At 42.1% G+C, this 15971-nt stretch overlaps 1 long non-coding RNA gene across 1 annotated transcript in view; it reads right to left on the bottom strand.

Annotated features, from left to right (window-relative positions):
• LOC141755687 (uncharacterized) overlaps positions 1 to 15971 on the bottom strand; it is a 49307-nt gene that overhangs the window by 26826 nt on the left and 6510 nt on the right. The window contains exon 4 of the long non-coding RNA XR_012591319.1: positions 8326 to 8431. This is a non-coding gene — a long non-coding RNA (uncharacterized LOC141755687). The remainder of the gene's footprint in view (positions 1 to 8325; positions 8432 to 15971) is intronic.

Raw genomic sequence — 15971 nt, forward strand, 5'->3', positions numbered from 1 at the left:
CACACACTCACTCAAACACACACACTCACACGCTGTAGGGAGTGGAACTCTAGCTCCCTGAACTCCTTTCATCCTACTGAAGGTGGAAGTGAGTGCAGGGTTTCCTGGAGTCACAGCGAGATTCAGCACTCTCTATATCCTCTGCAAAAACTACTGCCCGCTGACAGCGTGTGTGTGTGTGTGTGTGTGTGTGTGTGTGTCTTCACAGGGTTCAAAAGGCTCAGAGTGCACAATGTTGAGGTGAGCTATCAGTGTATAATCTGGGGCTATATGTGTAACACATCACAGTTATTATTGAATTATCAGAATTATTGCATTAGTCCATATAGCACATTTATTAAAAGGTGGCTCTGCAGGAGCAAAGGGGAAGAACAGGCAGGCAGGCGTTTTTAAGATTTACTTTGCTATAGTCTACATGCAATGCTGATTTTAAAGGGATAGTTCGGGTGTTCTGAAGTGGGGTTGTATAAGGTACTAGTAGGTGTATAAAATACAGTACATGACGGTCGGCACACTCCCAGTTGGGAGAAGCAGACAGGAGTGACAGCACAGAAGCAAAGCAATGTACTGCAGGAAACGGCGCCGGCAGCAAAACATATTTTAGCCATTTAAAACAAAATGCCCACCTAAAAAAAAATCAATATCCGTGTATGCTATATTTAGAATATCTTCACTGATTTGCCTTGTCGTGAGACAGCCCTTTCTGACAGGGAACTGAAGCCATTGTATCCTTCCATGCTCTCGCCACAGCCACCAGACTCCATTGAAAAAACATGTAATTTTACCTTGCAGAACACGGGAGGGTTGCTGATCTACCGCTGCCTGGATTGGTTAGTTTGTTTGTGGTATTGTGGTTACTTCAGACTCATCAAAGTCACACCATAGCACAATGGAGCCTGGTCGCTTTGGCGAGAGCATAGATAACGGCTTCAGATCCCAGTCGGAAACATAGACTGTATAGCTGTCTGCAAGGCCTTTTGAGATCACATCGTTGAGCCTCCATGTGTGGCGGTGGCTGAGGTCCTGCAAGGTCACCAGAAGCTAAAGAACAAGCAGCAAATGGTGACACTTCCCTTAACGCCAGGTTAGAGGTCAGAGGGGAGCCACAATGAACTGTTGGACTGGACTAAGACAACATACCTACAGCACACTGGTACATAATAGATATGCTGATTTGTCACACTCAAAATTGCTGATTATTTTTGTTTTCACAAATCCTTTGGTCATTTGATAAGGAGATATAGGACTACCACATTTATGAAGAAACTAATATTTTTTCTTAGACTACAGTCACATAAGGTTGATAAACTCATGTAATATATTTTACTTTTGAACTACATTAGAGCAACATAACACAATTTCAGGTAGGTCACCTGAGCTTCAGTCAAGTTCAATTCAATCCAACTGGTGCTCAGTCAAGTCAGATGAATAACTGCTTTCAACAAATGTTTTATCTTCATCCTATGGTTCAAATTACTCCCTCACCTTCATTTTTCTCTCTTTAGGCTGGTTAGGGACGTAAATGAGATTTAGAAAGAGAGCCTGTGACACGTCACTTTCTTTACGTCCATCTTGCGAAAGGCTTTCTTTTATCCCTTAAACCCACTCCGTCTCTTTGAGTTTGACAAGCAGACTTGCTGACTTTGGTGATTTTGTGTGCGCAGTGGACCATGACACGCCCGTAGCCACATACTGTATAGCCTACCATACACACTTAACATATGGGTGTGCCTCTTAAAGCTGGGGGAACGTTACACGACTGATCTCCCGACTGTTCAAAGTTTAACAACATTTATTGCTTTTGGTTACAGGAGATTATTCACGTATGATGTGGCACAGGCGAGGTCACACATTAAAACCAAATCTTCACTTAGGATCCCCATACCAAGCTGTCCCATAAAAGAAAACTTGCTGTTGTTTTTCACATATAAGCTAACTGGTGCTACAGACTGAATTTTGGGTGGGCAGATGCAGGCATGGAGAATTAGGGCTGTGAATTTCTCTGTGTCTCATAATTTGATTCAAGTTTGATTTAGGGTGTTATGATGTAGTTACAAGACAATTCTTGTATAAAGTATGTGTAAGTGTGTAACTATAGTCAATTTATACTCTGCAAAGGAGCAAGCTATAAAGTTTTTAAAGCCACCTTTCAAGTCTGCACTGAGTATTTGATACTGGTGTTTAAAGGTACTTGCACGCTGGCTTCACCATTCAGCTGCGGTGGCACAACACCCTCTCAGTGTATATCAGTATTTGCTTAACATGATGCTGCTGATGTGCTACAATCTACAATTGAATTTGAATTATTATTTAAAAATGTACCGTAATAGCTGTGCTTCATTATTAGTTATTTGTGTAACTAATTACAAATCTCAATGCGAGTTTGAACAGGTATCGTACATTTCGGTTTCACTTTAGCTCTCCCTCTTATACACACACTATGGTCACATGGGATGCTGACAAAGACATACACACACACACCAAGATCAGAGGATTTCCTGCTCAGTGTGGTTGTGGCGGTGTGAGGGTACCTCCTGGCACAGAGCCTTAGCTGGACAGCCCGGCGGGGGAAGAGGAGAGTGTTTACACACTTGCACCACCACACACACACACACACACATACAGCCGGGTCCTGTCCCCCTCTGCTTCTCCATCTAATATATCAAAGCATCTCTGGGTGTCTATGCATCTCAGAAAAATCCGCCCTCACTTCCTCAGCCGACATACTCTCTCCCATCTCTCCCTCTCTCTCATACACACACACACACACCGTGCATGGTGATGAAGGATGGTACCTCTCTTCTCTCCGGTCTCCAGCTGATGTACACACACCATTCCTGACAAAACACCTGGAATAACACCACAAACACACACTGGCACACACACACAGTGGCCAGAGTCACTGCACCGCTGTTGGGCCAAGATAACCAAAAAGCAAAACTCACACCGCTGAACTGTTGTGTTAGAGGTGAGTGTGGTAACATTATGGTAATAAATGAAAAATATACCTGCATGCACACTCCAGTGTGTATGTTTGTCTCTTTTTATGACATTTCAACCAAGGTCTTCCTCCTTCAAGATATCCCCAAATAAAATCCCATCATATCGTAGCTGCGGGTTTGTAGAGTACTGTCACAGAAAACTCTCTTAATTGTTTTTATGAGCTAACATTGACCTCATTTTCACTTGTGACTGCTCTCTCTGCCAAATGGCAAAGCTTCAGAGGGCGAGACTGAGCTGGAACACACAGTGGAACAAATGGCTTGAACCAGGCCAGCAGACAAGAGATAAGGCGAGAGAGAAATTAGGAGAAAGTGTGTGCTGTTGTTGGTTGAGTAGATTAGTAACTCTGGAAAGATGTAGAAAAGTGCATCTGTCTGTAAATGTTTGTAAAGACGCCTATCTCAAGGGCGCCGCTGTAGCTCACCTGGTAGAGCAGGCGTCCCATGTACCAAGGCTGGGTCCTTACTGCAGCGGCCTAGCGTTCGAATCCGCCCTGTGGCCCTTTGCTTCATGTCATCCCCTCTCTCTCTCTCTCTCCCCCTTTCAAAAACACTATATCTGTCACTATAAATAAAGGCATAAAATATATTAAAAAAAAAAAATCTTAAAAAGACGCCTATCTATGATAATGCAGTCTATCTCTCTTCACTTCCTGGTCAGGAGGAGGAGGAAGAGGAGTTGGAGGAATAAAAAGATAAAAGAAAAACAGTAGAGCCATTCATAGAGTATGGTCCTCAGGGAATGTGGTGCTTTGTACAGAGAGGAACACTGTGTGTTTGTGTGTTTGAGAAAAAAGGAGTGAAAGGAACCAAAAATCACAGAATAGGTACAAGAATCAAATGAATCGAGAAACGCAGGCCAGTTTGATCTATATGTAGACACATACAGTGTACAGTGTGCCATGCGTGTGGTCTCGTCTCCTCATCCTGTTTAGGAAGGAGAGAGAGACCCCTGTTTCCTTTGGCTCTGAACCCTCTGTTGTGACTACATTACAGCCCCACCATCACCACCCCCAACTCCATATGTCTCCCATACTACACCCTCTCCACAGGCTCAACGCCACAGTCCATATGAACAGGGTTCAAACCCTAGGCTTTAAACTGTTGCCTCTCTAGTGTTTAATTAAAGTCGTTAAGGTTTGGGAAAACAAATGACGAATATTGTTGCTTTGTTATCATTTTATCAATCAGGTGACTATGCAAATGTCTACTGTAGTGTGAGATTTTCTTCACTGACAATAATTCCACAAATTTGCAAAGTGCTGACTTTTGTGCTTTGCTTTCCGGATTTCCCTTGCACTCCGATTTAGCTAAGATTTGGACCGCCAAGATCTTGGAACAGTGACTGTCTTTTTTCTTGAGCAGCATTGCTTGTATTCAAAGGATTAGCTCAATGTTTTTTAAACAATTTTTTGGTTGACAACAGCTGGGCGCAGTGACTTCCTTGTGTCAGGCAACAAGAAGTTGCCAGGCAACCAGCGCTGAAGACTGGTTGCGTCCGAAATTCCATACTAACATGCTATTTAGTGCACTAAAGACATTTTTTAGTATGTCCGAAACCTTAGTATGAAACTAATACTACATGCATTGCATACCATTTCCGGCGAAATATTACAGTATGGAAACGCTGGACACTACGGTGCCCAATGCAATGTCGTAGTGACGACAACGTTCATAACAGACGTTGATGGACAGCTCTGTAACGTAAATAACACTTCAATTTAAGTGTAAGCATCAGATTTCACTTTGCTAGGCGTGATATATTTTAAAAATTAGCTCAGACTTTGATTCTCACAAACCGTCGTTTGGATTAATGAGTTTGGCATGGGTTACCATGGTTACACGTCTCCAACCAGCAAAGAGGCTCTCAGGAAGTGACGATGTAAATTACCAAAGAGTGTAGAAGCAAAGAGACGAAACTCCAGTGTTTTTTAACAACAGCTGCTACCACCATTTTGGATTGAAAACACTTATTCCATTTATAATATTTTAATGTTCAACACAGGCCAATTCAGTAGAAAATAGAATAGTAAACATTTTGTTTTACTTTTGTATGGCACTTTTTATGCGGACATTTTACTGGCGTCCGGTAGTCGCTTTCAGTCCAAAATGGTAGAAGTGTAGCTTTGCTGATGGGTGCTGATGTTGCAATGGAACGAACTATTGACTTTCACTTTTTGGCAATATACGTTCTTTGAAATTACTGCTCAGTGCGTCTGAAAAGATACATACTACTGTTTATTCACACATACACATATTGGGTATGTAGTAGTGTTGTCAAAAGCATCGAAGTATCGATACATATCAATAATGAATATTTGAAGTGGTTTCCAGCTGCGCTTTCTGCTCTCTCTTCTGTCCGACAGCAAGTTGGCACACACATTTTTTTTTTGACAACACTACTATGTAGTGCATAGTATGCGGACGAAGCCACTCTCTGCAAAGAAGTGCCTGGCGGTTGGATTCAATTGTTGTTCTTTAGAAATAGTTACGGCATGAAACTTCCCCTAAAACTGTACACTGTGTGTACAGAATAAAAAAACAAGACACAACAAGTTAATTAGTACGATTTAGAAATGCTGGTAGGTTCATTCTTGAACTTTGGACAAAGCCAGGAAAGCTGTTTCCCCTTACTTCCAGTCTTTATGCCAAGCTAAGCTAATCAACTCTAGCTCCGTACTTCACAAACAAACGAGTGGTATCAAGTTCTCATCTAACTCTTAAAAAGAAAGTAAATACGTTTTTTTTTTACAAAATGTTGGAACTTTTTTCTTAAAGAAAAAAAGTGCACAATAACATCTTTGTCTTACATGATTGTGTCAAACTAATAGGATATACATACAGGCAGTAAGAGAAAGAGAGGAAACCTGGAGTGAATTTCTCCATGTTTACCCAAAATATACAGAGCCCAATTCCCTCCATCCCAGCTGAGCGCTGACAAATCCGCCGACCGCTTATCAAATTAAACCCCCATTAGCAGCATAAACACACAGGCTCACACACTCGCACAAACAACCCATTAGCAGCACAAACATCCTAGCGCCTCACACATGTTTAGCCACCTTTCCTGCTCACAGTGTGTCACAGGCTCTTCAAATAATCCTGCACACCCACGTAGACATGTCAGGTAAACTGGTCTGTATGTCACTAAACCGCCCCATACAGCGCGTGCTCCTGACCTGTGCCGTCAACTGTCAGCACCTGTCACACCGCGTGTCCGGAAAGCATGCGCAGATTTAGCCCCGTAACGTCACACCTGATGAGACGCGGCACCCTGCGTGGAGTCCCGTCTAATTCTTTCCATGCGCGCTTGTTAACATGTAGGATTTTCTTTGCTGCCGCCATAAAGCAGAGTGTGCAAGGTAACACAATCTCATGAAACTCCGCTCTGTCTGGCAGCTGCTAGAGGGATTTACCTCATAATGCAGTAATGTAAACCCCAAAAGTAAGACGTTGCCGTAAAAAGGACAATTTCATCTGTCTTCCTTCCTCTTCCTGTGTGGCCCCCCCGGGGAGCGCCTGGCCGGTAGTGGAGGGTGAGAGATTTGGGGGGGAAGCGGAGAGTAAATGGAACACTTAATATGCACTCCATCAGCATAAACCAATCGTCAGATGATTTTCAGGTAGACAGCAGTGTTTGGATGAACATGACGAGGTGCGTTTATGGGCCGTGTCCGAGGAGCGGATAGAGGAGGAGTTTGGGAAAACCCTGGGGTGAGCAGAGACGTCTAAGGTGGCCAAGACCCAAACTCAGGACACGTAAAAGAGGAAGGGGCAAAAATAATCCAGTAAAGACAGTCTTTGCATCATTAAACAAAGCGGGTGATGCTCCCTCAACACATTAATCACACAACGTGCACGCGTCTCTCAGCCATGTAGTATAGCTCAATTACACTGACATGAAATGGTTCACTCATACAAATAGAAATAGGAGTAGAATGGACATTCCCAGTCATATCAACATAGCACCATGGTCAGAGTGGTGGGCATTTTATGTGTACCTTTGTCATTGCGACCGTCGTAGCGGGCTGACTTCCGTATAAACTAAACCGACTTGCGGCAAATCGCAAACTCACTGAGGTGAGAATTTGCAGTAAGGACAACTAAAGACTTCTTTTGTACTAGTCAAATTACCACAGCAAACAGTTCAATGACCATTCTACTCTTATTTTATTTCTATGGGTTCACTCGATCAAACAGAAGAGAAAGCACATCAGGAATATCTGTTTTCTACACTTCCCTCTTGTTAAACGGACAGAAGCGAGGAGGACCATTACTCAAAGTCTTTGTAAATATATTAACAAGAAGAAGATTGATTATACGCACATCACGTAGGTGCGAGGCTATCAGAACAGTGTCAGTAAAGAAAAATGTAACGTCTGTACACTACAGGTCAACTTTGACCTGAGGATGATCCAAGCAGTATCGAAACGTAGTCAATAAATATATTGTGGCATGGAGTAGTGTGCAATATATCAACGGTTTGCCAGAACTTCTTTCACACATCATCAGGAGTTATTTTGGAGGCCTGCAGAAATAGAGGTAAGTCGTGCAACTGCTCCGCTCTCTTACTCGGCGTTCGGTCTCGTTTGTAAAAAAGTTTATGGTCGTTTGCTGAAACATGCTTTAGAGCCATTTCGCTGCCGGCGGAATTATTTCTGAAAGCAGATCCGCTTTTGGATTTCATTCAGTTATACTAAGTGAAATTACATTACTTAACGTGGCTTTTATAGTCTGGAGACGTTCCATGCTTACCATGGTTTACCAAAAGCATCCAATCACCTCTATTTAAATATGCTTGCTCATAAAAAGTGGATCAAGAAGCTATTTTTATTGTTTATTTGTGTGTTCCATAGAGATGCTGTGGCTCTTAAATGTTTGCCCTGAAATGAATCCAAACAGAAATCTAAAGTTCGGCCTCCTTCTTTCCTCCTCCTTCTTCTTCCTCTTCTTCCTCCTCCTCCTCCTCCTCCTCTCTGGAATTCTACTCTCTCTCTCTCTATTCTAATAAATCTGAAGGGGCCTTTTCCACTTTTACAGGAACAGCAACTCATTAAATGGTTGATTTCAGATGGCAGAGTGTGAATGTTTTGAGTTAACTTTATTGATCTGTGAGTGGGTCTGCTGGCCAGAGAGAACCTGACGTCCCCTCCGGCACATGGGCAGTAGATTTACACCTCCGCCATTTAAAGACACCTCTAAACCCAGATGGCCACTGGCCCGCTCTCTCTCCCTGGCAGAGACACCGTGGTTGTCTCTCCTGCACACATGTTCACATAAACACGGCAAAAATGCCTCGGAAAAGGACATTTTATTCACTTACCGGCATGAATACACCTCTCTCTCTCTCTCCTCCGAGGACTGTAGTGATGCGTAGCAGCCTGTAAGCTCATGCCTGGTTTGCTTCAGTGTCCTTGGGAGCCTCAACTCTGTAACACATGAAGAGGTTGTGTGTCGGTCATACAGAACAAATTCAAATAAATAAATGAATACATTTTTAAATGATTATATGAAGGGGTTTTATTAGACACCATATATCAAGAAAGATGGACAAGTTGCAGAGGCCAGGGTAGCTGGAATATGGTGTTGATAAAGTCCACAGGCCAGATATTAGCCCATAAACACAAAATTAATGACACTCGTCTCACTGAATGAGAATCATTTTATTCATCTGTTACACGTTTTTGAAATAGTGCCTTCTCTTCGCTCTTTGAGCATGAACTAACGATGCGAACTCGGGGCCGACGAAGGGGCCTGAAAGACGTCACTTAATTAAGGAGTCTTTGGCGTTTCAGATCTTGTAACTCTCATTTGCCCTCCCTACGCCGTATCAGCCAGGGAGAGCTTGGTCTGTCTCCTACGTATGACATCACTCCCTGAGTATGAGCCATTTCCCATAAAGCTCTGTGGTCCCCAGGGTTTCCAACCCATGAGATCAGGGGGTAGGCAGGGTGATTATGAAGACTGCTTTTTATCAATTTTATCTTGTCCGTTTTTTGTTTAACCAACCAGCGGGTCCATATAAGAGCCAAACACGCAGGACGTCATTTCATTTTGCAACTGTATTTTGCTCATTTAATCGTTCAAACCTCATCTCTGTGTATTCTATTAATCTGTTTAGATTCTCTCTGTACTCGTCTCTCTCTCTCCCCCTCAGGGCTGAAAGCTGTGAGGCTGTAAGGTCCCTCTCTTCCCACAACTGCTCTCAATCGCCCTTGTGACTGTTCGGCTGTCAATCACTTTAACATCAGACCCACACTGAGCACATCAAGCCTGCTGGCACACACACACACACACACACACACACACATTCATGCACAAAAAACAGGGTTTTGTAGGGGGAGTGTGGAGATGAAGGGGGTCCTGTCAGCACCTGCTGGGCCTCACCGGAGAATCTGCGGAGACACAGATACACCCACACACACATATACACACCGCAGGGCACTATAGTTGTAAAGGTACCACTTTAATTTTGCTCGTATTTACTCAGCCTCCCCCCAAGTTGCCTCCAACCACGCTGTCCCACGGTGTCAGTATGAGCCGCTTTGCCCTTTAACCGAAGAAAGCAACGGGCAGCTAAGATTTGAAACACACATGTACGGAAATGACAAAGAGACATGCATGTACAACAAGTCAAGGGGAAGACTGAGGTCATATGCACATGTACAGTACAGGCACACCAACATATCAACACACACCTAAAGCCACGTATTTTCTATGAGCGAGGGAATCTCACGGAAATATACAGACTCAATACTCGAGGTCCCTTCTTATGAACGCAAAACCTCTCAATTAATTTCATCTGTTTCTGTCCAAAACCACATTCTCACACACACACACACACACACACACACACATAGATGTAACGCATGCATGCACACAAACATACACACAGAGTCCATTAGGCTCATGTGTTGGGCCCAAAACCACGGCCCAGAGTGCTCTTTCATGGCTCCGTCATTACATCAATAAGTCTTCACATTAATCTCAGCACAGCAGAGCACACAGGCTATTACCAGACCAGCCCTGCACCACAAGAGGCTCGCTCCGGAGCAGACACGAGCAAAATAGTAGTCAAATGTATTCTGGATACTTGATAAACACGAGGCGCGCTCGGTTTGTCTCGTTTTTTGCGAGGGGAATGGATGTGTCCACGGTTAAACGGCGGAGGATAAATTACCTCAAGTAGTTCAAATGCATGAAACCGTATCTAGATATATTTGGCCGCGTGTGCTCTGAAAAGCCCTTAAAAAAAGGCTTCTTTAAGGAGTTTTTTTCCCCCTGATTTAATACAGAGCCCAAAATTATTTTTGAGGAGCTGGTTTCAATAGTGACTAACGAGAATCTTTCGCCAAAGCCTGTACGAATCTGTGTAACATAAGATCATGCCCTTTTAATGAAGCTCTGGAGAGTAAAAAAATAAATGGTAACATTCAGAGATTAGCTTACTCCGTCGTTTATTATGAAATCAGCCTTTTGGTCTGCAGTTAAGAGCTCCTGTGAGAAAAAAGACTGCTTGGTTAATAATCACTAGGATGAGCTAAGGCAACTAAGCCGAGGCTGCCATCACAAACACAGCATCAATCAGTCAAAACACACAAGAAAACTAAGTTTTTGTGCAGCCCAATGAATATTAAACCCAGATAGAGAAAGGGGGAGAAACGAGGAAGAAAGAAATTGAGTGGAAGTGAGAGGAGGGGTGTTTAGCCCTCGTCTGTCTGGACAGGAAATGGGGTTCTTTAACCTTTGACCCAAGTCCACTATGCGGCTGTGAGTGGGTATGTGTGTTTACCCTCTTGCATATGCCTCAGAACAGGTTCTTTCAGACACTGGTTTGATGGACAGATGGTCCTCGTTGTCATTGCAGCCCATGCAGGTGCGTATGTGTGGGGTTTCCTGCCCTAAGGTGCATGAGGAAGGTGGGGCGGGGGTGTTTATTATCCGCAGTGCCAACGGGCAGCAGAGCACCGCCGCTCCCTAGAGGTAAGAGGAATGATGGAGGAGAAGGGGGAGAACAAGGGGATGAATGGAGAAAGGGAAGGAGAGAGAGCGAGTGGCGAGCTGTAAAACTTTGGAGGAGCGTCCACTTTTATCACCCGGGATCTGTTCTTGGATGAAAAAAGCTGTGAAGTAAGTTTTTTCACTCGTCTCTCATTCTCTGCCATAACGGGAGAATAAAAGAATATTGCCTCAGAAACCACCGCTCTTCCCGGAACGGCAGCCTCGGCTCCGATGACCTCAGATATTGTTCCGTTGTATTCTTTTATTCTCCTTTCAACATTTCGTACCGCAAATGCGAAGCGGGAGGAGGAAAAGAGGGGGGGTTGCAGCGTGGAGGGAGTTTAGCGAGTGGGGCCAAGGGTCACCGCTGGAGATTCTCCCCTGAAGGCAAGTCCGCTGCTAACGGGGTAATAATAAACGTTTGGCGTTTTGAGTTTCTGAACCCCACCACCCCGCCCGCTCTGTCCTGAGTCCACCGGCTACAGCTCCTGTATCAAACACACACTTACGCCCATCAAAGCTAGTGCCAAAAACAGTGAATTCATTCTTAAAGAATGTCAAACGCTTATCTGAAATGGTCTACGTTTCAAATTAAGAGTATAAAAAATAGTCATGAATGTTTTTTGTAGCATCTGTCTTTTTGTTTAGCAGTGTGGTTCAAACTAAAAATGAATGATTGGCAGATTTATTTGGTTAACTGACTGGGCCGCTATGTTGTAGACTTCTTAGGCCCCCTTAGCTCTCATAGGAAGAGCCAGCGTTGTTACTGCCATTGCTGTTTGCAAAGCTCAATACAAAAACACTTATGTGGAATCTAGTCCACTTTATTTGAGTAGCTTTAAACTAGGGCTTTCAAAGTTAACGCGATAATAAAGTGTTATTGCAAATTCGTTTTAACGCCACTAATTTCTTTAACACATTAACACAACTTGCAATATTTAGGTTGTAGTGAGCTAAGTTTGAAAAACTGGTATGGCCATTTTCATAGGGGTAGATATGTGAATGAAAATGTGTTCTATGGGTACCCTAGAGTCTCCCCTTTACAGACATGCCCACTTTATGATAATCACATGCAGTTTGGGTCAAGTCATAGACAAGTCATAGTCAAGTCAGCACACTGACACACTGACAGCTGTTGTTGCCTGTTTGGCTTCAGTTTGCTATGTTATGATTTGAACATATGTTTTATGCTAAATGCAGTACCTGTGAGGGTTTCTGGACAATATTTGTCATTGTTTTGTGTTGTTAAATGATTTTCAATAATAATTATATACATACACTTGCATAAAGCAGCATATTTGCCCACTCCCATGTTGATAAGAATTTTGAACAGATAAGAAATTTGCGATTAAATTAAATATTTAATATTAAATATTTTAATCGACTGACAGCCCTATTTAAACCAAACAATTGCAACCTTAAATTAGCTAAGGATATACTAAAAACAAAATTGATGTCAGTACATTTTATAACAAATTTGATTAGCAATGCACAACAACATCCAACATCTGCCTGAAAAAAAGTATTTTGAATGTCATATTTCATCACAAAAAAATATCACATATACCCACTACAACTAGGAATTAAATGAAATCAGAAGATTAAAAAAAATTGAAAAAAACATCCAACTTTTCTGAAAATGAATTAATAAGAATTTTAAAAAAGAATAAATCAAATAACCCTGAAACACACACAGATATATGTCCCTACAGACATACATGGTTTGGCATAGTGGAAATATGTCTATACTACCCGTCTAATCCCAGGCTTCGCTGTCTGGGTTGTTTGTTTTTGTGTTTACTCTGGAATGTCAGACATCCGCGGACACAGCGGAGAGGAAGGTCAAAACCGCGGAGCGCCAAAGACTCAACAAACATTATTAAATTCAAATTTGTTATAAAAGGTTTGCGGAAAGCAGTGTAGTGAAACCATTAACGGTTTTCTCTATTTTCGTGCCCTTAAAAGGTCTTTATGCACTGCGGGATCATGGTCACTTAAAATGTAAAGTACACATACACTTGACAACTATGAGACGCACAAAAAAACAGAAGGTCTGCACGTCATGTTGGATCTCAAGCATACAGTATAGATCTTGCGAAGAAATTTGATTACAGGAACTGATACAAAGCTGAACATGAACCTAAGACGTAACTGAGGAAGGGAGGGCTTAAAGGTATATAAAGAGTTTTAGTAAGACAGCCGTAGGGTGACAAAGTGTGACTAGACCCTATGAAAGAAAAACAACTTTTCTTATGAACACATTTAATGACCCTAAAAACATCTGGAGGATGACTTGATGGAGATGAATCGTAGCTTATTGTTTTGATTATTTATTTATAGATATTTATCTAAATGTATTTGTCAAAGCCTACATAAATGAAAAAAAGAGTATTTTCTTAATGTATTCATGACACGCTCACTAGTGGTGGGGGGAAAACATACAGCATAGTAACGCGATATTTTGATTTGCGATATTATATCGATACAAGGACGTCAAGTATCGATCCTTTATTATATAAACTATAAACCTCTTAACAATCCGACGGCCGCTATTCTGTCTTTCAGAGGTTGTAGTGAGCTCAGTTTTAAAGCCAGACTGAAGATACTGGTATCATATGAAACTGCAAAACCCAAGGAATCAAGGCACCAACGATGTCAAGTTAGCTTGTCGGGAAGAATGCTAAATAATGCTCCAAATTTACATTACATTTTGGCAAGGAAAAACTGGCATGGCCATTTTCATAGGGGTCCCTTGACCTCTGACCTAAAGATATGTGAATGAAAACTCTGAGATGAACAGAGTGAAAACTATATCTTATTAGATAAAACAGATGTTGACAAACTGCATAATTTGCAGTTGAAAAAAGGTAATAAATCACAATATATCTTATAGCAAAATGTTTAAAATCACAATAAGATCGTATCGTGACTTAAGTATCATGATATCGTATTGTGGAGCCTCTGGTGATTCCCTCCCCTAACAAATAACCATTGTAAATATTTTGGGATAATGAAAATGTGTTTTCTATTCTAGAGATACTAATTGTACAATCATGTTGACCCATTGCTACATGAAAAGTAATTATAATTCCCTTAGGAAATAACTGTTTACCACAGTTTCAGAATTATTCCCACCCCTAAAGTTCACTAATCTCTACAAACAAAAAGCAGATCATGAAAACAGGCTCTCGAGAAACCGAGCTCTGGCTATTTGTATGAGGGAGATGATGTAGAAATGCAGACATCTTATAAAATCCTACTTTCCAGTTCATCTGTCAGAAAAGCAGCATGTTTGGAAGAGAACAGTGGGAAAGGAGAAAAGAGGGAACAAACAGGGACAGGGTGCTGAAAGGGTTGTTAAGTCTGTGATAGATCTTTGGCTCTCAAAAAGACACAGCTCCTCAAGAAAACGACGATATTCATTGTGGGGAATATCGCTGCAGCCTCCATGAGGGAAACATGTGTTGCTGTGTGTGCATTTGTGTGTGCTGTGCACTCATTAGTGAAAAGCCTCAGTGCAGACTAGCTCCAGTTACAGTAGTAAACGCTGCCTTTGAACTTTTAATAGAGCCCTGAAACCCAACCAGGCCTTAAAAAACACAGATCTGCAGGAAAGGAAGAAAGAAATGGAGAGAAAGAGGTGGAAATGGTCAAGAAGTAAAACACACAAAATGTATGGAAATGCATGAACTGAAAAAGGTGAGATGAGGACCTGCATTAAAAACTAGATAACACTGCTACTGTAAGACGCCGCAGTCACAAAATGTATGGATTGGCCGTTAATACTAATGAAGCACAACATATATGAGCACACACCTGTTGACCTGGATGGCAGACACATATTGTAGCTCTGAAGTGAGACATGACTGAAGCATTATTGGCATATCAAGTATCTTAAAATGCTCCATTATTATTTAGGAGCGCTGCTTAGCCCAGGCACCTGTGAGTACGCCTGGACACAGTAATTAAAACATGCAGACCTTTCTGTGTGAGTGTGTGTGTGTTTAAGTGGGTGGGTATTTATCTGGGTGGGTGTCTGTGGTTGCAGAATCTTTTGGCATGCATTGCAATAAACAGATGTTGAGTCTTTATGAGGTCTTTACAACAGGTTCAGCGGTGCCCCGAGTGTTTCTGTGTGTGTGTGTGTGTGTGTGTGTGTGCGGCTATAGGCCTTACATGGAAACCTCTCATCAGTGAACCATAAAAAGAGACCACAAATTGAAATGAGCAGGAAAGGTGCGGCATTCTTCCTTTGCTAAGAGAATTTTAATTATTTTAATAATGCCAAGTCATAATGTTGCGAGTCGCCGTAGTTACAAACACGCTATTCTAATCTACACACGCAGGAACAACGTTGCCAATCGCAAGAAAATTCTCTGGCAGCCGTGTTGAGTGTTACATCTGCACTAGCGTTCATTAAAAGCCCATCCATAAATCAGATTTTTCATGATAAAACATGTTGATTTGTCATAGTAGTAAAAAAGCACAGGTGTCATTAATAAATTAACAACGGCGAGGTTTGATTTAAATATCATAGTGAGTCATGCCAGTGAGTCAGCACACACAATACCACAACCATAGACTCATAAACACAATGCATTATCGTTATTAATGTAATTAATTACACCTGTGCAATCTCTGGTATAAAATATCTGCTGACACAAAGGTCTATTCAGTGATGGGAGTGGAGAAGGGCCGTGGACAGGGCTGTTTATTTGACTACGAGCTGTTTACAGAGATGGACGCTGTGGAGCCGAGCGACAGCATGAGAAAGTACCTCTGATAATATACTGACATGCAGAGAACTCAGCAGCGAACTCGCCTCCTTGCTCGTCTCTCAGGACCTATGGGTATCACTCCATAGCTAATCGGAAGTTCCACTAACTCCCAATTGCAAAAATATCATGATCTATTTTATAATATTCTATCGAACAATATATCTAATCTTCTATTTCATTTGCAGTTATT

Source organism: Sebastes fasciatus, chromosome 18, assembly GCF_043250625.1.
Source record: "Sebastes fasciatus isolate fSebFas1 chromosome 18, fSebFas1.pri, whole genome shotgun sequence".
Lineage (NCBI taxonomy): Eukaryota > Metazoa > Chordata > Actinopteri > Perciformes > Sebastidae > Sebastes > Sebastes fasciatus.